Source organism: Ambystoma mexicanum, chromosome 4q (genome assembly GCF_040938575.1).
Source record: "Ambystoma mexicanum isolate Mex_15411 chromosome 4q, UKY_AmexF1_1, whole genome shotgun sequence".
NCBI lineage: Eukaryota > Metazoa > Chordata > Amphibia > Caudata > Ambystomatidae > Ambystoma > Ambystoma mexicanum.
In genome coordinates, this window is record NC_090928.1 from 554,226,956 (window position 1) to 554,244,011 (window position 17,056).

The 17,056-nt window shown below is 46.9% G+C and overlaps 1 long non-coding RNA gene across 1 annotated transcript; it reads left to right on the forward strand.

Moving 5' to 3' along the window:
* The first annotated feature begins 1,666 nt into the window (after positions 1 to 1,666).
* LOC138467085 (uncharacterized) lies at positions 1,667 to 15,601 on the forward strand. The gene is made up of 3 exons (XR_011268020.1): positions 1,667 to 1,872; positions 13,573 to 13,741; positions 14,664 to 15,601. It is a non-coding gene; the product is annotated as an uncharacterized lncRNA (long non-coding RNA).
* The last annotated feature ends 1,455 nt before the right edge of the window (positions 15,602 to 17,056 follow it).

Genomic DNA, 17,056 nt, shown 5'->3' on the forward strand with positions numbered 1-17,056 from the left:
TCTGCCGCCAGAAGCACAACTCGTCGGATGCACCGGCACCATTCATTAATAGTGCCAGCGCATAGACCTCCCCATTCCCCTTGAGCCTTACGGTGCTCAAAATGGGAATGGGGAGTAATGAATACCGGCACCCGGCAATGGGGGCGGACTGGGTCAGCCGGGGTCGGAATGCCCCTGTACGTCCCCATTGCCTGGTGCCAGTAATTTCACAAGTTTGTCAGCAGCCGTGCCGGCTTTATCGGCACAGCTACTGCCAAACTCGTAATGAGGCCATTGGTCACAAGATTCGTTAAGCTTCTGAATGATTTTGATTGAGAAGATGAAATATCTGTGTGTCCTAAAGGACAGCAATTTGACTCACCGTCCGTAAACTGGTGCAGTAATCAGATCCTCTTTGTGAATCCTCGTACATTAACAATGATTCTTCATCTTTTTATTTTCCCTCATCACATTGCCCTTGGCAGATCTTTCGACTCGTCCAGAGTGGACTATTGCAACTGGATTTACTTCGATCTCCTCCAATAAGATATTACCAGCGTCAATATTTTCCAAAAACTGTAGCCAGACTTCCTGTAGGCCTCAGCAGAAGGAGCCATATGCCCTTTGTTTTGCAATGGATCCACCGGCTCCCAATTTAGAGAACTATGTTCAAAGTGGCCTGCATGATTTGCAGGCTTTAATACGCCTTTGACCCTCGATTCTATCAGGGGCAAGTCTGCTTCTACATCTCTGCGCACCCAGAGAATCAGCTGGTGGTGCCAAAGTGCAACAAGGATAGATAAGGGGATAAAACCTTGGTGGTGCAGGTGGCATGACCCTGGAACTCCTTGCTGCTTGATGACCTCTCTTCTCACTGAAGCTTCCATCCTGCCATTCGTAAATACCTCCTGCCAACCTGTGTGTCTTCAGAACCCCATCAGGGCTCATTAGGGGCGTGTGTGAGCACTCGATACATATCAATCAATCGATCAATCAGTACGATGGTCATTTCCCATGCAATACCACAGACGGAAAATACTTCTAACCCTGTAATGGAGCTGGTAGGAAATCGGGCACTATTTTCAAATGCGGGCTCTTTTCACCATTACCACCTCAACTGTAATTATGGTTTAAATGCACCTTTATTGGTATATTGGGGGCAGCACGCATACGTTTCGTTATTCAGTACTGCTCGCTGTGTTGCTTCTTGATAGAAAACAGGAGACAAACACCTACGACCTTTATTTTAGGAACGGCAATGCTTTATTCAACAGCAATCTCTGCCATGCTGGCTCTATTGGTTTTGTAAATCGCGATTCTAAACTAGTTATAAAGAAAGATGAAGATAAATGTGTTCTTTGCTTCCCCTTCACCAACAGAAATTATAAAATGTTTCCCTTCCATGGTGAATTACAGCAATTAGCAATCCTATTATTGGCACTCGCCTGCGGCTAATGTGCTTTATTTGAGCTCATGACTCATTCTTTCTTGTTAGTGTGTCAGGAGTATGTGATGCACACGCATTGAAATTAAGATTTCAGCAAATGATTGCATTTGATAGTGTGTGTTGCCTGTGAAAACGGCAGGCCTTTTAAGTCAGTTGGACGCGTATATCACACCTGCTCAAAACTGCAATTTATTTTCAGCGCGCATCCCTGCTGCGCTGCCCGATACATCCGAGACTTTCTGCTCTGTCTTTTCTCCAGCCTCTGTGAGCGTTCTCGCGGGAATGGGAAAGGTTATTAAGCAGGTGAGAACGTGCAGCCGAGATGAACAGGCTAGAAAGGAGACATGACCGTTCTCAGCACATGCCACGACGGCTGATGTCATGGCGGACAAGGATTGACACGACGAGTGTATGAATGCCTCTGGATGCCGGAAGCGGAATTTCTGGTCAGTCTACAAATGATTTTTAAAGGGTTGGAAATCTACAAACGCCTATGCACTGGAATACCGTATGCTGGTAACATCTACATTTAGGACTTTCTTTTTGAGCAGTAGGCTAAAAGCAAGAAGCAGTACAAGGATGGTTTATACTTTATAAAAATGATGATGCAGATGTAAAAATGAAATGTACCATTAGCTAGATGCTACCTGATGTGATAGGTTATTTACAACTCACGTAATACCCTGAGGTTTCTAAGCACGGACCCAGGGATCGAACCTGTGGTGTTGGGGGTCATCTTGTTTCCAAGGCGAGAACGTTGCCCGTGATATGATAGGTTATTTACAACGTGCCTAATACCCTGAAGTTTCTAAGCAGGGACCTAGGGATCGAACCTATGGTGTTCCGTGTCATCTTGCTTCCAAGGCGAGCACGTTGCCCATGAGCTATCCTCCCGAGACAATAACACTAGAATGGCCAAGAGGCTTTGGTGCATGATGATTCACCACCGAACACCACAATATTACAGATACTGCACTAGAACACTCATATTAGGACACCATACACTCCGCGGAGGACACAGAGGAAATCACTAACGTAAGCAAATCCATAGCCTGCCTGGTTAAGCCATAGAACGTTCTCAATTTTTACACAATTGGATCGTCCCAAAACGGTCAGAATGGTGCCTGGGTTGCTAATAACCCACATTCTGAGAAATGAAATATGTAGGTCATGCTAGCAATGTAACACTATGGGCTTGATTCACAGAATATTTTTCAAAGGGATTGCACCATTATAAAAGGTTTTGGTGAAACAGACTCTAAGTGGAAAAACACATGATCTACCTAGTGAGCAAAATGCCCTGAATGCACTGGAGGGAACAAGTGTTTGTAAACAGAAATGTGCAGCACCTGTTAAATGTTTAACCTTAATCTTGCCTCCCGAGAAATGCAATGTCCCAGACTCACATTCCTTGACATAGGCCAAATAAGTTCTATTCTGACGCTTTAGGAACTGTCCCAAAGATGCATGTGTAGCTATTTACTGTGATGTTGGGCGTAACGAACAATTTGTGAAGACACAAACCATCGACATTTTCAAAACTCCACCCCCAATACCACATTTTGTGCTGTAACTACAACACTCTTAGATTGACTAACTTCCACTTTTAAAACCATGTCACAAACATCCAAGGGCATTCTACCACCGGATTTCAGCACTTTACCCTGTACAGCGATGGTGGGCATGTGAACAACAGAGACATCAAATGTCGCAACACTCATAATAGTACCTCTGTGGGTACACAAGGAAAACATTTCAGCATGGTAGCATGCATGGTTTCTATAGCGTGGTAGACAACATGTTGAGACATAAAAGAAAAAGTCCAAACATTCAAAATGCTTACCCAGGGTCCACATTGTGTGCTGCAACTCCAGAACCTTTTAGGTTTGCTAACTGGCTTTATCCCATCACAGATATGCATGAACAGCATCATACTAAATTCAAGGCAGCATATTTGGCTTTTGTATATCAGAACAGAGACGGTGCAGAAAAGCATTGGAAAATGTTGGCCCATGCTTCAAGTCAGTTAACTACACTAAAGGGTACATGTTGACCACCATGTGATTCTAAAGCACTGGTATGGAGGTCAGGGAGTGAGGAGTACATGTTGGGAAGAAGACAATTAAGGTGCAGAAGCTTTGCTGAATGTTGCTCTCTGAGGAGTGTGTGCCATTTCCATGGCTCAGACTCCCACCGTATGTGGTTTTTCTTTTCCATCTCTCTTGGTGGGACTGATCCAAACAAATGGTGTGACTGAGCTTGTTTCAAGAGGAAGGGTGCAGTGCTGTCTATACCTGTGAATGTTTGGTGGTAGAGCGGGAGAGGCAGCAGCTCTTCTAAACTGTGCTACCAGAATTCAGGGGTTTGGGGGCAGGGGTTTGGATTGTCGTGGTTTATAGCCCCATGAGGGGGCTTCAGAGAAGCCAGACTGGGAGGTTGCTTTTCCACCTTAAGTGGAGTTACCAGTCACAATTGGAAAATCAATGCTCATCTGTTTGTTTTTCAGCTAGAAATGGCTTGTAAAGGTGAGATAAATGCGTGTAAATATTACTGTTTATCATTTCCTAGACACTAAGTTCTGATAGTAATGCCTATGGTGACTCTGTCTCAGATGTTCTCCACCATGATGGCCTTCTACCCATAGTGGACAAGAGATCATCAGAAGAGTATAATGTGTCAGCAGGCTTTCCAGCATCCCTCAGTTCTGAATAGCAGTCTAAGGTAAGACCACCTGAGGGTCCGCAAACAACTGGCTTAAAGAGTGTGATGCTGGAAATGCATCGGAGGGACAAGGCCTCCGTATCCTTGTCCTTTACTGCTTTTTATCGTGTGTTCTGTCGTGTTTTCCGCACAGGAGTTCATGTGGAACTCCTGGCGGTGCAGCTCTCTCTTTTGGTTTGGTGTATAGACCCATGGGATACCCTTATGGCACCCATGGGTGGGGGTACAGCCCTGTGCCTCTAGTGTATGTTTTTGGGCACATGTGTGTGGCCCACAGAGCAGGGTATGGGCTCGTGGCAGCTCCATGCTGAATTTGACAGGTGCCCTGAGTATCCTCCATTTTGGGATACCAAGGCCCTGCCGTTGGAATCAGTTGATTCCTGATAGGAAGTTCCATATATGGTGCTGTTGTGAAGTCCAGGCCAGACTGGCTGGAGCCTTCCCAGTGACTGTATGTTGTGGGTACACCCTGTGGGTGGGACCTGGGTGAATGGAGTGTGTGATGAATACGCATTCTGTGTTGTGGGTGTCTAGTATCTGGTGTTTGACACAATGACTGAGACAGACCTGCCCGAAACTGGTATGAATGCAGTGTGGAGTGTTGAATGGCTGGGTACTTGTCCCAATACACATTACTTGTTGTGAGTATCTGGAGAGGAGTGAATGTCCTGAATGCACTATGCACCTGATTGGATGCCTGCCTGCATGAATGCCCTTCTGACCGATTGGTTGCCTGAGTGTGACCCAGCAGAATGAATGGGAGATCAACTAGTACATCTGGGGGCCTCTTGCTAGAATTCGTGTTCAGAAGCTGAAGAGTAACTGGAGTGAAACTGAAGCTTAACCTTAAAGCCTTGCTGGAAGAGAAGAATTGCTGTTGCTCTCCACAATCTGAAAGCTGCTTTGTCTCCAAGAACTGACCCAGAGAGGACCTGGTAAGGCACCCTCTTCCCGAGCTAAGAGGGACTATCGTGCACCAGCTGATCTTTGCCAAAGCTCCCTGGTAGACAGACCTTCGACAGGCTGCCGACCGGAGATGGGGACTGCTATGGAATCCCAAAGAGAAGCACCCGGACTGTTGTCCGCCACTGTCGACGACCGCCATTGCCGACTGGAGCCACCGTGCTCCTGTTTGCCTAAGAACTTCATTTGATCCAAGGATGCTCTCGTCTGCATCGCCGCCCGCTTTATCCCGCTGGAGAAGGCCCGACCATCGACGTGCTGAGGAGCATCCGCCGGTCGGTTTCCCGCCACCTAAAGATCACAGAGACCCCGACGACTCGACGCCCTTGCTGGGCCACAGTTCTTCAACATTTCTTTGCAGTCCAGAACTACCGTCACCGAGGTGCCCCGCACGCCTCTTCCTTGCAGGATACCAACACTCCATCGTCGACGAGCACCGCTAGGAACGAAGCTGCCACTTCACCGCCGTAGTTCACCCTGTTCTCCGTCGGATGTTCGACGGCCTGTGACTCCTGCCTTAAAGGGAGTGCACTCAAAAAGGCCATTGATTTCCCGTCGACGAACACTACAATTCCAGGTACATTGGGGCTGTAGAACTATTGTAGAGGGAAATAAGACTCATAGAACAAAACATGGACTGGGCTTGAGATACATCTTTGCTTTACAGGTTGCCCAGGTGGGGGGATCTCCACTCATAATTGTGCCTAGGTGGTAGAGGCCAGTATTCTGCCAATTGTTAAACCATCTTGCTTTCCTTCCTCTCTCTACTGCTGGTTTCCTCTTTATTGATCTGTGTGACATTTTGACAGTATAGTTGATGCACTTTAATGAGATCTGATAATAATTGTGGTACCACTACCACTAAAGAACTGTATATATTTACCATTATTGAATTTCTGAGCACAAAGTGAGTTATTGTGATAGTGTACATAACCTTGAATATTAATTATATAAAGACTGTGTTTTAACTAATACAGTGTGTGGACATTCCTTCGTGGGGGCTTGGGGACTAAACTGTACTTAGGAACCAGTCTCCATCACCTCCTGAGAAGCTAGGCCTTGATTGCTCGACCATAGCTACCAAATAGAGAATCTTGACTGGGGTCCTCTGTGCCTCTCCTCTACCAAATAGAGAGCAGAAGTACAGACACCCCCTTCCAGTCTTTACACTGGGGCAGCAGTGGGATGATTATGGTTTTAGGAATCAGTGTATAACCATGCCACTTACAAAATATCTACACTTTGTTAAATTGAGGTTTAGTTGTGTACAAGATAACTGCATTACAAACAATGGAATCTACTGCGAATGGTAAATTGACTCGGATGAGCTTGGAGGCTCTCCAGAGTGCTTGTGAAACCAGGGAGTTAGACTTTGTGGATAAGTCTAGGGCTGAGCTGATAGCTGCCCTGGTGGACTACCAGACTGATTGTGAAACTCTTGAAGGGGGGTATGCAACCAATGAGGACTCTACCCTGAGGGTTGTCGCCAAATCTGATTCTGGGAATGACACTATTCCTGCTGCCTCTATTCCGAACCCCAGAAATTCCTTGGAGCTTGAGTTATTAAGGATGAAATTGGCCTTTGAATATCGCAAGTTGGAAATAGATGCTGAGCTTAAGAAAGAGGAGTTGGCACAACAAGTGGAACTCAAGAATAGGGATCTTGAACTCAAAGACAAGGACACTGAATGTCAGAGAATCCAGCTAGAGAAAGCTAGAGTGGAGACTTCAGGTCCTCAGCCACCAAGTTTATGAAAGATTTGGTTGGTGTGTTTGTGGAGGGTTCTGATATCCTCCAATGGATTGAAGCATTTGAAATGGCTTGTGCAATTCATGGTGTTGATAAGAGAGATTGGGATAAGTGTTTGTTAAGCAGAGTGCCTCAGACTGGATATGACTGTATTCTGCAACTAAGTGTGGAAGAAAGGGGTCAGTGTGAGTGCATAAAGTCTGCTTTAATGGCCAAGTTTGGCAAGATGCCTACCCCATACCTTAAAAGGTTCAGGGAGTTTAAGAAACAAGAGAATGTGTCTTGAATTGACTGGGTGAGTGCTGCACACATGACCATGATGGGGTGGATTGATAGTTACAAAGTGAAAACGTTTGTTGAATTGTCCCACCTTTTGTTTTTTGAGCATTTTTCAGAAGCCTGTTCACCAGAGCTGCGTCAGTATGTTGCTGACCAGAACATTTTGGACCCCTTTCAGCTGGCTAGGTTGGCTGACAAGTGGGTCTCCCACCGGGTGTCCCCTAAGGACTCCAGTGGGAAGGACAAGGATGAAGAAAAGGGGACCTCTCAGAAAGCTGAGGAGTCCCAGAAGCAATCACAGTCGGGTAAACTAAACCTTCCTGTCCTAAGACCCAAAAACATAGTGGGGATAAGTCTGTTGTGGGTGGGAGTAAGAGTAGTGGTCCGCCTGCTGCAAAGAAGGGTCCCAGTGGTTCCAGTACTGTACCCCGCACTCCCGGCACTTGTTGGGATTGTGGGGCTCTGGATCACTTAAGGGGTGATCCCAAGTGTAAGGGTAAGGGACTTGGAGTCCAGGCTGTCAGCCTGACCTATCGCTACTCCGTACCTGAGGTGGAGGCCACTGTCCTCCCCTCCTCTACTGGAATCACTTTCGGTGCTCCCATAGAGATTTCCTTAGTGTCTCTTGGGGGCTGGGACCAGTACTGGTGACTATCCCACAGAATACTCGTAGGTTTTTGAGAAGTGTCCTCTTGAATGGCCAGCCTTCTACTGGTTTGAGAGACACTGGAGCAAGCATGAGAGGACTATGTAGGTGCGCCTCTGAGAACCACCAGGTTAGTTGGTGGGCCTCCCAAATTATCGCCTGTAGCCTTAGTCAACATTACGATTGGAGACAAGACAGCAGAGCTTCCAGTACTTGTTCAGGACAAAGTTCCTGCAAACATTTTGTTAGGAAACGATTTGGTCGAGTTGGGGATGATCACTGATGGTCTACCCATGGCTGCTGTGGTGGTCACCGATCGCAGGTCACACAGGGTCCGGCTGCAAGCCCGGTACCCTCGCCGACGGGGAAACCCAAGGCGCGAAGGAAACGGAATAGTAAGAAGGCCACTTCTGTGGAGGGAGCCCCTGCTCTTCCTGCTGTTCCGACAGCACCAATTGGGAACCATACTCCGGACAGGCTGGAACCAGTGGTAAACCAGTCTCAACTCCTGTGGGAAAAGAGCCAGAAGACTCTCCAGTGGGGGAGGTTCTCAACCCAGAGGATCATCCCGACCTTCAATGCTTGTTAGCTGACGGGGGACCCTCACGGGCAGACTTCTGTAAGGGACAGAGAGAGTGCCACTCTTTCGAGGGTCTGAGGAAACAGCGCCTGTCCCAGGCAAAAGGAGAAGTGCCTAGGACATTCCAAATCTATTGGGAGGATGAGCTCCTTGTTAGTGAACCCACTAAGCCTGAACCTGGTGCCCTCAAGAGGTTGGTGGTACCCGAGGTTTACAGGCCCTTCCTGCTGCAGTTGGCGCATGAGGTGCCCTTAGCTGGTCATCTTGGTACCAAGAAGACTAAGCAGAGGCTCTCTGCCCATTTCTACTGGCTTCGGATGGGAGTGAAAGTGGAGTCCCACTGCAGGACCTGCCCAACTTGTCAGTTGTCTGGCAAGACTGGAGGCAGTATCATTGCCCCACTGCAGCCATTGCCAGTGGTTGGCACGCCGTTTGAGAGGGTCGGCATCAACATTATCAGTCCCCTTGACCCTCCCACTTCAGGTGGACATCGGTTCCTCCTGGTCTTGGTCGATCATGCCAGCAGGTACCCGGAGGTTATACCCCTTCGGACTATTACTGCCAAGGTGGTTGCCAGGGCTCTCCTGGGCATTTTCACCCGTGTGGGATTCCCTAAGGAGGTTGTCTCTGACAGAGGATCCAACTTCATGTCTAGTTACATGAAAACCACGTGGAAAGAGTGCGGGGTAACCTACAAGTTCTCCACCTCGTACGATCCCCAGATCAATGGTCTGGTTGAGAGATTTAATAAAACTCTCAAGGGCATGCTAGGTGCTTTGGAAGAGCCCCTAAGGAGAGAATGGGGTCTCCTCTGTTTGCTTACAGAGAGGTACCTCAAGAGGGTGTTGGTTTCTGCCCCTTTGAGTTACTCTTTGGACATCCTGTGAGGGGGCCCCTTGCCTTGATCAGAGAAGGTTGGGAGGCCACCCCTCCAGGTCCCGCCAAGCAAGTGGGGGACTATGTGTTAGGCCTCAGACGGAGGATGACACAGATGATGGATCAAGCAACAGCAAATCTCAAGGCCAGCCAGGAATTAAATAAGTACTGGCATGACCCTATAGCCTCGCAAGTGGATTGGACTCCGGGACAGGAAATCCTTGTGATAGACCCTACCAAGCCTAGAGCTTTGGCAGACAAGTGGACTGGACCCTTCAGGATCATCTCCAAGATGGGCAAAGTCAATTATCTGGTTCACATGGGAATCCCAGGGGTAGCCGCTCAGGTATTCCATGTTAACAGGGTCTAGCCTTTCTACAGGCAAGCAGAAGTCTCATGTTTCTTGCTAGCTTCAGAGCAAGAAGAGGATGAGAGTGAGCCCCTTCCTGACTTGCTGCATAGCAACCCTCAGGATGGCTCAGTAGAGGGAGTACATCTCTCTCCCAATCTGAAGACAGAGCAGCATTAGGCCTGCAGGGCTTTGCTCCGGCAGTATGCCTCTCTGTTTTCACTGACACCAGGACTTACACCGTGGTGTAGGCACGAAATTGACACTGGTGACAGTGTGCCTGTCGAAAGCAGGTGCTACCGTATATCAGATACAGTTAAGAACCACATCCAGGCTGAGGTCACCAAGAAGTTGGATCTGTGTGTTATTGAACCCTCAACCAGTCCCTGGTCCAGTCCAGAGTCCTTGTCCCCAAGGCAAGCTCCCAGGCAGGTACCAAGGATTGGACGTTCTGTCTGGACTACCGAGGAGTCAATGCCGTCACCAAAACTGACGCGCACCCATTGCTCAGGTTCTGATGAGCTTGTGGACACCATAGGTGCTGCCAAATTTGTGAGCACCTTTGACCTTATCTCAGGCTATTGGCAAATAGCTCTGACGGACCATGCCAAGGAAAGGACGGCATTCTCAACACCTGAGGGACTCTACCAGTTTAGGGTCATGCCTTTTGGGTTGAAAAATGCCCCTGCCACCTTCCAGAGATTGGTCAATCATGCGCTCAGTGGGCTGGAGGCCTTTTGTGTGGCCTACCTAGACGACATTGCCGTCTACAGTTCCACCTGGGAAGAGCATTTGACACACCTGGATAAGGTGTTGCAGGCCTTGACAAGGGCTAACCTCACTATCAAGGCCACCAAGTGCCAGATAGCTCAGGGGAAAGTCATGTACCTTGGTCATGAGGTAGGAGGGGGTCAAATCCAACCTCTCCCCAGTAAGGCACAGGATGTACGTGACTGGGAGACTCCCACTACTCAAACCCACCTGAGAGCCTTTTTGGGCCTCGCTGGGTACTATCGCAATTTCATGGCAGACTATGGAACCATAGCTGCACCCCTGACAGCTCTGCCTTCACCCAAACAACCTAGGAAGGTTAACTGGACTTCAGAGGGCCTTTGATGGCTTGAAAGAAATTCTGTGTAGGGCACCTGTGTTGTGTGCGCCTGACTACAGCCGACCCTTTATCATCCAGACTGATGCCTGCGACACCGGAATTGGAGCTGTCTTGTCCCAGTTAGATGACAAAGGAAGGGAACATCCTATCATATTCATCAGTAGACAACTCAAGGGTAGAGAAGTTAGGTGGGCTACTGTTGAAAAGGAATGTTTTAGCATAGTTTGGAGTCTTAAGCATTTTAGGCCCTACCTTACAGGGTCTACCTTCAAGGTCCAAACAGATCATAAGCCCCTGAAGTGGCTTATGCAGATGAAGGGTGAAACCCTGAAACTGCTCAGGAGGTCCATTAGCCTGCAAGGGCTAGACTTCACCATAGAGCATAGACCAGGGAAGAGTCACGATAACGCAGATGGCCTTTCCAGAAGGTATGTTGACCTGTTGACCGTCTGGACGAGGGTGTCTATCTCGTGGGATATTAGGCACCCTAACCTCAGTCTGGGGGAGGCGACTGTAATGCTGGAAATGCATCAGAGGCACAGGGCCTCCGTATCCTTGTCCTTTGCTGCTTTTTATTGTGTGTTCTGTCGTGTTTTCTGCGCAGGAGTTCATGTGGGACTCCTGGCGGCGCAGCTCTCTCTGTTGGTTTGGTGTACAGAACCATGGGATACCCATATGGCACCCATGGGTGGGGGTACAACCCTGTGCCCCTAGTGTATGTTTCTGGGCACCTGTGTGTGGCCCAAAGGGCAGGGTATGGGCTGGTGGCAGCTCCATGCTGAATTTGACAGGTGCCCTGAGTATCCTCCATTTTGGGATACCTAAGAACTTCATTTGATCCAAGGATGCTCTCGTCTGCATCGCCGCCCGCTTTATCCCGCTGGAGAAGGGCCGACCATCGACGCGCCGAGGAGCATGCGCCGGTGGGTTTCCCGCCATCTAAAGACCACAGAGACCCCGACGACTCGACGCCCTTTCTGGGCCACAGTTCTTCAACATCTCTTTGCGGTCCAGAACTACCGTCACCGTTGTGCCCCGCACGCCTCTTCCCGCTAGGAATGAAGCTGCCACTTGACCGCCGTAGTTCCCTGTTCTCCATCGGACGTTCGACGACCAGTGACTCCTGCCTTAAAGGGAGTGCACTCAAGAAGGCCATCGATTTCCTGTCGACGAACGCTACAATTCCAAGTACATTGGGACTGTAGAACTATTGTAGAGGGAAATAAGACTCGTAGAACAATACATGGACTGGGCTTGCGATACGTCTTTGCTTTACATGTTGCCCAGGTGGGGGGATCTCCACTCAGAATTGTGCCTAGGTGGTAGAGGCCAGTATTCTGCCAATTGTTCAACCATCTCGCTTTCCTTCCTCTCTCTACTGCTGGTTTCCTCTTTATTGATCTGTGTGACATTTTGACAGTAAAGTTGATGCACTTTAATGAGATCTGATAATAATTGTTGTACCACTTTAGAACTGTATATATTTACCAGTATTGATTTTCTGAGCACAAAGTGATTTATTGTGGAAGTGTACATAACTTTGAATATTAATTATATAAGCACTGTGTTTTAACTAATACAGTGTGTGGACATTCCTTTGTGGAGGCTTGCGGACTACATTGTACTTAGGACCAGCCTGCAGCACCACCTGAGAAGCTAGGCCTTGATTGCTCGACCATAGCTACCAAATAGAGAATCTTGGCTGGGGTCCTCTGTGCCTCTGCTTTACCAAATAGAGAGCAGAAGTACAGACACCCCCCTCCAGTCTTTACAATGAGGCTCTCACAGATGCCATGGTGTGGAGATACTGATGGCCTGTATAGCTGGTGGGAGCCCTAAAATGGACCACAGTAATATGCTGCTTTAATGACAATGGACATATATTTGGCAAGACTCAGTGTACTTTACAAGTCATGGGGGAAGTACACAGTGCTGGAAGCAGTTTGCAAGGAATCAATACATGGGAGTGAGGAGCTAACAATGTGGGAGGGGTATGTAGGGCAATTTAGCTCCCGGCGAGCTACAGGTAGCCAGGGGAGGAAACAGAGGGGAGCAAAATGCCCAGTCACATGCACAGTGGATAGTGGAGGGTCTGTTGTCTTATGCATTAGGGAGAAGCCATTCCTTGAAGAGGAGGGTCTTGAGATCTGTCGTGAAATAGAAACGTAAGGAGAGTGTCTGGTTTTGGTTGGGGTGAGGTTCTAGATTTTTGGGAGTATAGACAGTGAAGTTCTGTCTTTTGATTCTTTCCTTCCTGCACCAGCGGAATTCAAGTCTGCACAGGTCCTTGCTTTTTGCTTCTGGCTAATTGCGTGGGTGATGTTTTTACATGTGTGTATGGGGGTGATGCGTGGATGTGCACAATGGATCCATGAGTTTGGAGGCAGGGGGCTGCATCATGGAAGTTAATGATAGTGGCAAATCTGGCGTATAATGTTTGTGCAACATCATTCAATTTGCTATTTTGAGAATTTCAGAATTATTTACAGTGATCATGCAAATCTACTTTGTGTGTTTAGTTTCATAAAAGTTATTTATAGTGACCATAATGCCATAGACTGGGGCCCCAAAATCGTTGTGCTTTACACTAAAAATACTGGCATTGAGTACAGACCCAGCTTCATGAAATGATTTTTCATTGCAAATTCTGGGATCGATTGTGGGCACAATTGTTTGACAATGCCATGGCAATGATGGCCTATTTTGTAAACTCAAGCATCATGAAAATGTCAAATTCTCCTGTGTACCGTTGGTGACGTGGCAATTGCTAGTTTTTCATCCATTACCCAATGCTGTGAAATGCACATGTTCAACAGATTATGTTAATAGGTACTTAGGTCTCTCTTGCTATCTCTGTTTTCTTGTGCTTAGTTGTGGAAAATGTTAATGCCCCTGCAATAACGACATTCACCTACTTCCCGTGCCCCCTCGGGAGCCTTCCAGCCTCCTGGCACCAAAAGTTGACTCCGATACAGAGACGTGAGGATGTAGGCCCTGCAACGGCACAGATCCGGCATTTCTGCTGGTCTGGTGCGGCAAGGTAAGGGTGTGCCTGCTAAGGCACTTTACTATTTTCGCCTGGTTTGGTTTGACTTTCTATTCTGCAGCACTGACAACGCATTTGAATATCCTTGGCCCTCCTGCTTCCCGGGCCCTGCCTGTTCCCTCCTCCCTGCCGCTACCTCTCCAAATTGGTGGTTTTCAAGCCACCAGTGAGTGAAGCTGTAGGCCCTGCAACGACACAGTTCCAGCATTTCTGCTGGTCTGGTGCAATAAGTTAAAGGTGTGCCTGCACAACTTCCTCAGACTTCAGTTGATGGATACCAATCTTGCCACGGATTCAGAAAGGGCAATTTGTGATGGTCTTGTTTTACATGTTTGGATGGTGTGGAGGTGACTATATTGAACATGGTGTATTCATGGGAGCATGTTCTTCCTCATTGACAGTATTGCCTTCTTTCCCTACGGTATATTATTCTGTGTAACGCCTCTGAAAAGATGTAGGATGTCAGTAGATGTGCATATGCAAGTTTGCCAAAGCAATGATATATGTGACTGGAAAATGTAAACAAACGCACACTCTCATTCTCATTGTGTGCATACTGTCTCCTTCACCCTTTTGGCTAGTGCCTGAAGGACCCCAATTGTTATTATTCTAAAGACGTTCTACTTCAAAAGCCTCATAATGATTAGTTATGAGGTGCCGAATCCTAGGGCAAGGGAATCCTAGTGGTACACACGCCTACAAGGAACGCACCTTCTAAAAGATATATTCATCACATGTTCATCCCGGTTGTAGTGGTGTTTCACTAGTGTAGACTTAGTACCATATGACCTTCCAGCAAACAGTGCATGTGTTGGCCTTTGACATTTGCCTTTCAAGGAGTTATGACATTATAGCGATCTACACTACTAAGAGCAGTGTGTGACTCTTTAAGAACATGTGTTTCTTCTTTCCCCAGATTTCTCGGGTCCTGACTGAGTGACAGGTGAAGAAGCCATGTGTGGGGCAAGAGCATGATCAGCTAGTGGCAGGCTGCAGACAGCTTCAGCAGGACACGTGTCGGAGTCGTTGCGAATGGCAGCTGGTACACGTCAAAGGGCTTAAGGGTGGCGTTATTAGCACCTACATGTAGTCCATGGCTTCACAACAAGGGCTTGTGTGTTAGCAGTGTACCGAAGTTCAAAGATCCAAGCAATAGCTTTGTGGGTTCCCGTCAGCAGTGGCAGGAGCTCGTCCCGGGCCGGCAGGGAGCGCATGAGTAGGGAATAGGAGTTGCGAGACAAGGGGAAAATGGCACAATATGTAGTACAAGGTCAACAAAGCGCATGCCAAGTTTTTGCATTCGCAATACTTTCAGGATTTCACATATCCTTATTTGAACGGGCTAATGTGCTCTCTTTGGAAATGTCTTGGGCACTCAAAGTTAGCTGCCCCTCGGTGCTGATAACGGCTTTTGCAGTAACTACATGGGCGAATTGCCCATTAGTCAAAATTAATATATGGCCTACACTTGATCTTAAAGCAAAACGGAAATTGTTGTCACCTGAAAATAAAGATGTCGATTTTGTGAGGTGAAAGAAACACGTGAAACCCTAGCTCATATAATTACTGAATGCCTTGTGCTGCAGCCAAAAAGAGAAATCTTTTTTGGTAGACACTGCAGACGACTGGGTAACATCACACAGCAAGAATGTTGGTCCATAATATTAGGTTTGAACACCTTGCTGATTCAAATAGCTGCTATTCATTTTTTTTAACACATTTGTAATTGGAAGAGGGATTTGTTAGTAATGAAATGTAAAGGGATCTTAAATCTTCCACTTTTAGTTCATATGAGAAGGTCTTATGTGTAATGTTTTTCGTGTATTTATTCTGAAGCATATTGAATGAAATCTACCCTGCAAATGTCATTTTTTATTTTAATTATTGTGAATATGTATTGACAACTGTATTGCATTAATGATTTTGTACATATTTGAAAGGTTGATTAAATTCATCCAATACAAATAAAATAAATAAATAAATGAGGCGGCAACCGCTGCATTCATCGGCGATGTCATGTGCTAACACTCGTGACAAACCTCATTCATTTTTTGGATCCATGTGCATGTTTTTACATTTCCCGAGATCACAACATTTTATTGAGAAGGCAACATTCCCCACATGCCCAATTTAATGCGGTCCGAAAGATTCCCACAAAGTATTCGCAGACGAGTGGGCCCATCAATTGCCCAATTGCTTGGATGCAAATGATTTATGTTGGTAAATCAGTTTCCCATATGTTTGAATAAATAAAACATCGCCGACCATAAAGCATGATGTGTGCATCACAATTACGATCTATTTATATGTGTCCATATATCTATTGAAATGTGGTGCACCACAGGTAGAAGAAGCCTCTTCAAAGGACAGGCTCATTCATGATAAGTCATGGGGAAGGATCACAGGAACTTGATGACGCCACTAGAACAGCGCAGGCGTTATATCCAACAAACGAATGTCAAGATGGGACATTACATATGGAAGCAAACAATACTGAATGAACATAATTGCTCTATTCTGCAAATTACAATTAGTAGGGTTAGATGAATAACTAAAAAGTCCATTTACATTTAGAGAGCTTTTAAATCCATGTTTAGTGGGACATACATATTAGGATACCTTAGCAGTCACCAGCACTGCCTGTTCAAACAAAAAGCAGATGTGGACACAGCACATGTAAATGGGACATCAGGCATTCACTCTTTATTTGAGAGTGCAACACAAATATTGTTACCCCAGCCTTCACTTCCCAAGCCTATTGAAACAAAAGACAGATGCACACTTTTAAAAAGAATGGAGAAAGACTGCATGCAGCTGCATTGGGAATCATCTGCAAACCAACCGGTGTGACAAGGGCCTTCCATCTGACACTAATCAGTTTATTTTGCTCTATGACGTAATTTGGAAGCATTTTGGGTCATTTGCCTAGCATAATGCCAGTCTGAAGGGCAAAAGGCAGGGTGCACGCATGCACGCTGCTTTTGGCCCCGCACATTTGCACTCCACCATGCGAACGAGTAAATGCTGCCTAAAACGCTTGTATAGCAGGGCAGGTTTAGAATGACAATTAAACACTACCTACTATGCGTGGTTAATTGCATGGCAGGCAGCAAGTACAATGTATCCCTATGGAGTCCGCATGCTTTATGCTGGTGCATAAAGCCGGCGGGCCCCTTTTGAAATCTCGGGATTTCAGCTGGACAATTGTATGGTGGAGTGGAAGGAAGGTGTCAGAAATTCAAGTTCTGCCCCCTCCTCTCCACCATACAAGTGGGGCGTGATATTAATGGAAGGCGTTACGTTAATGGA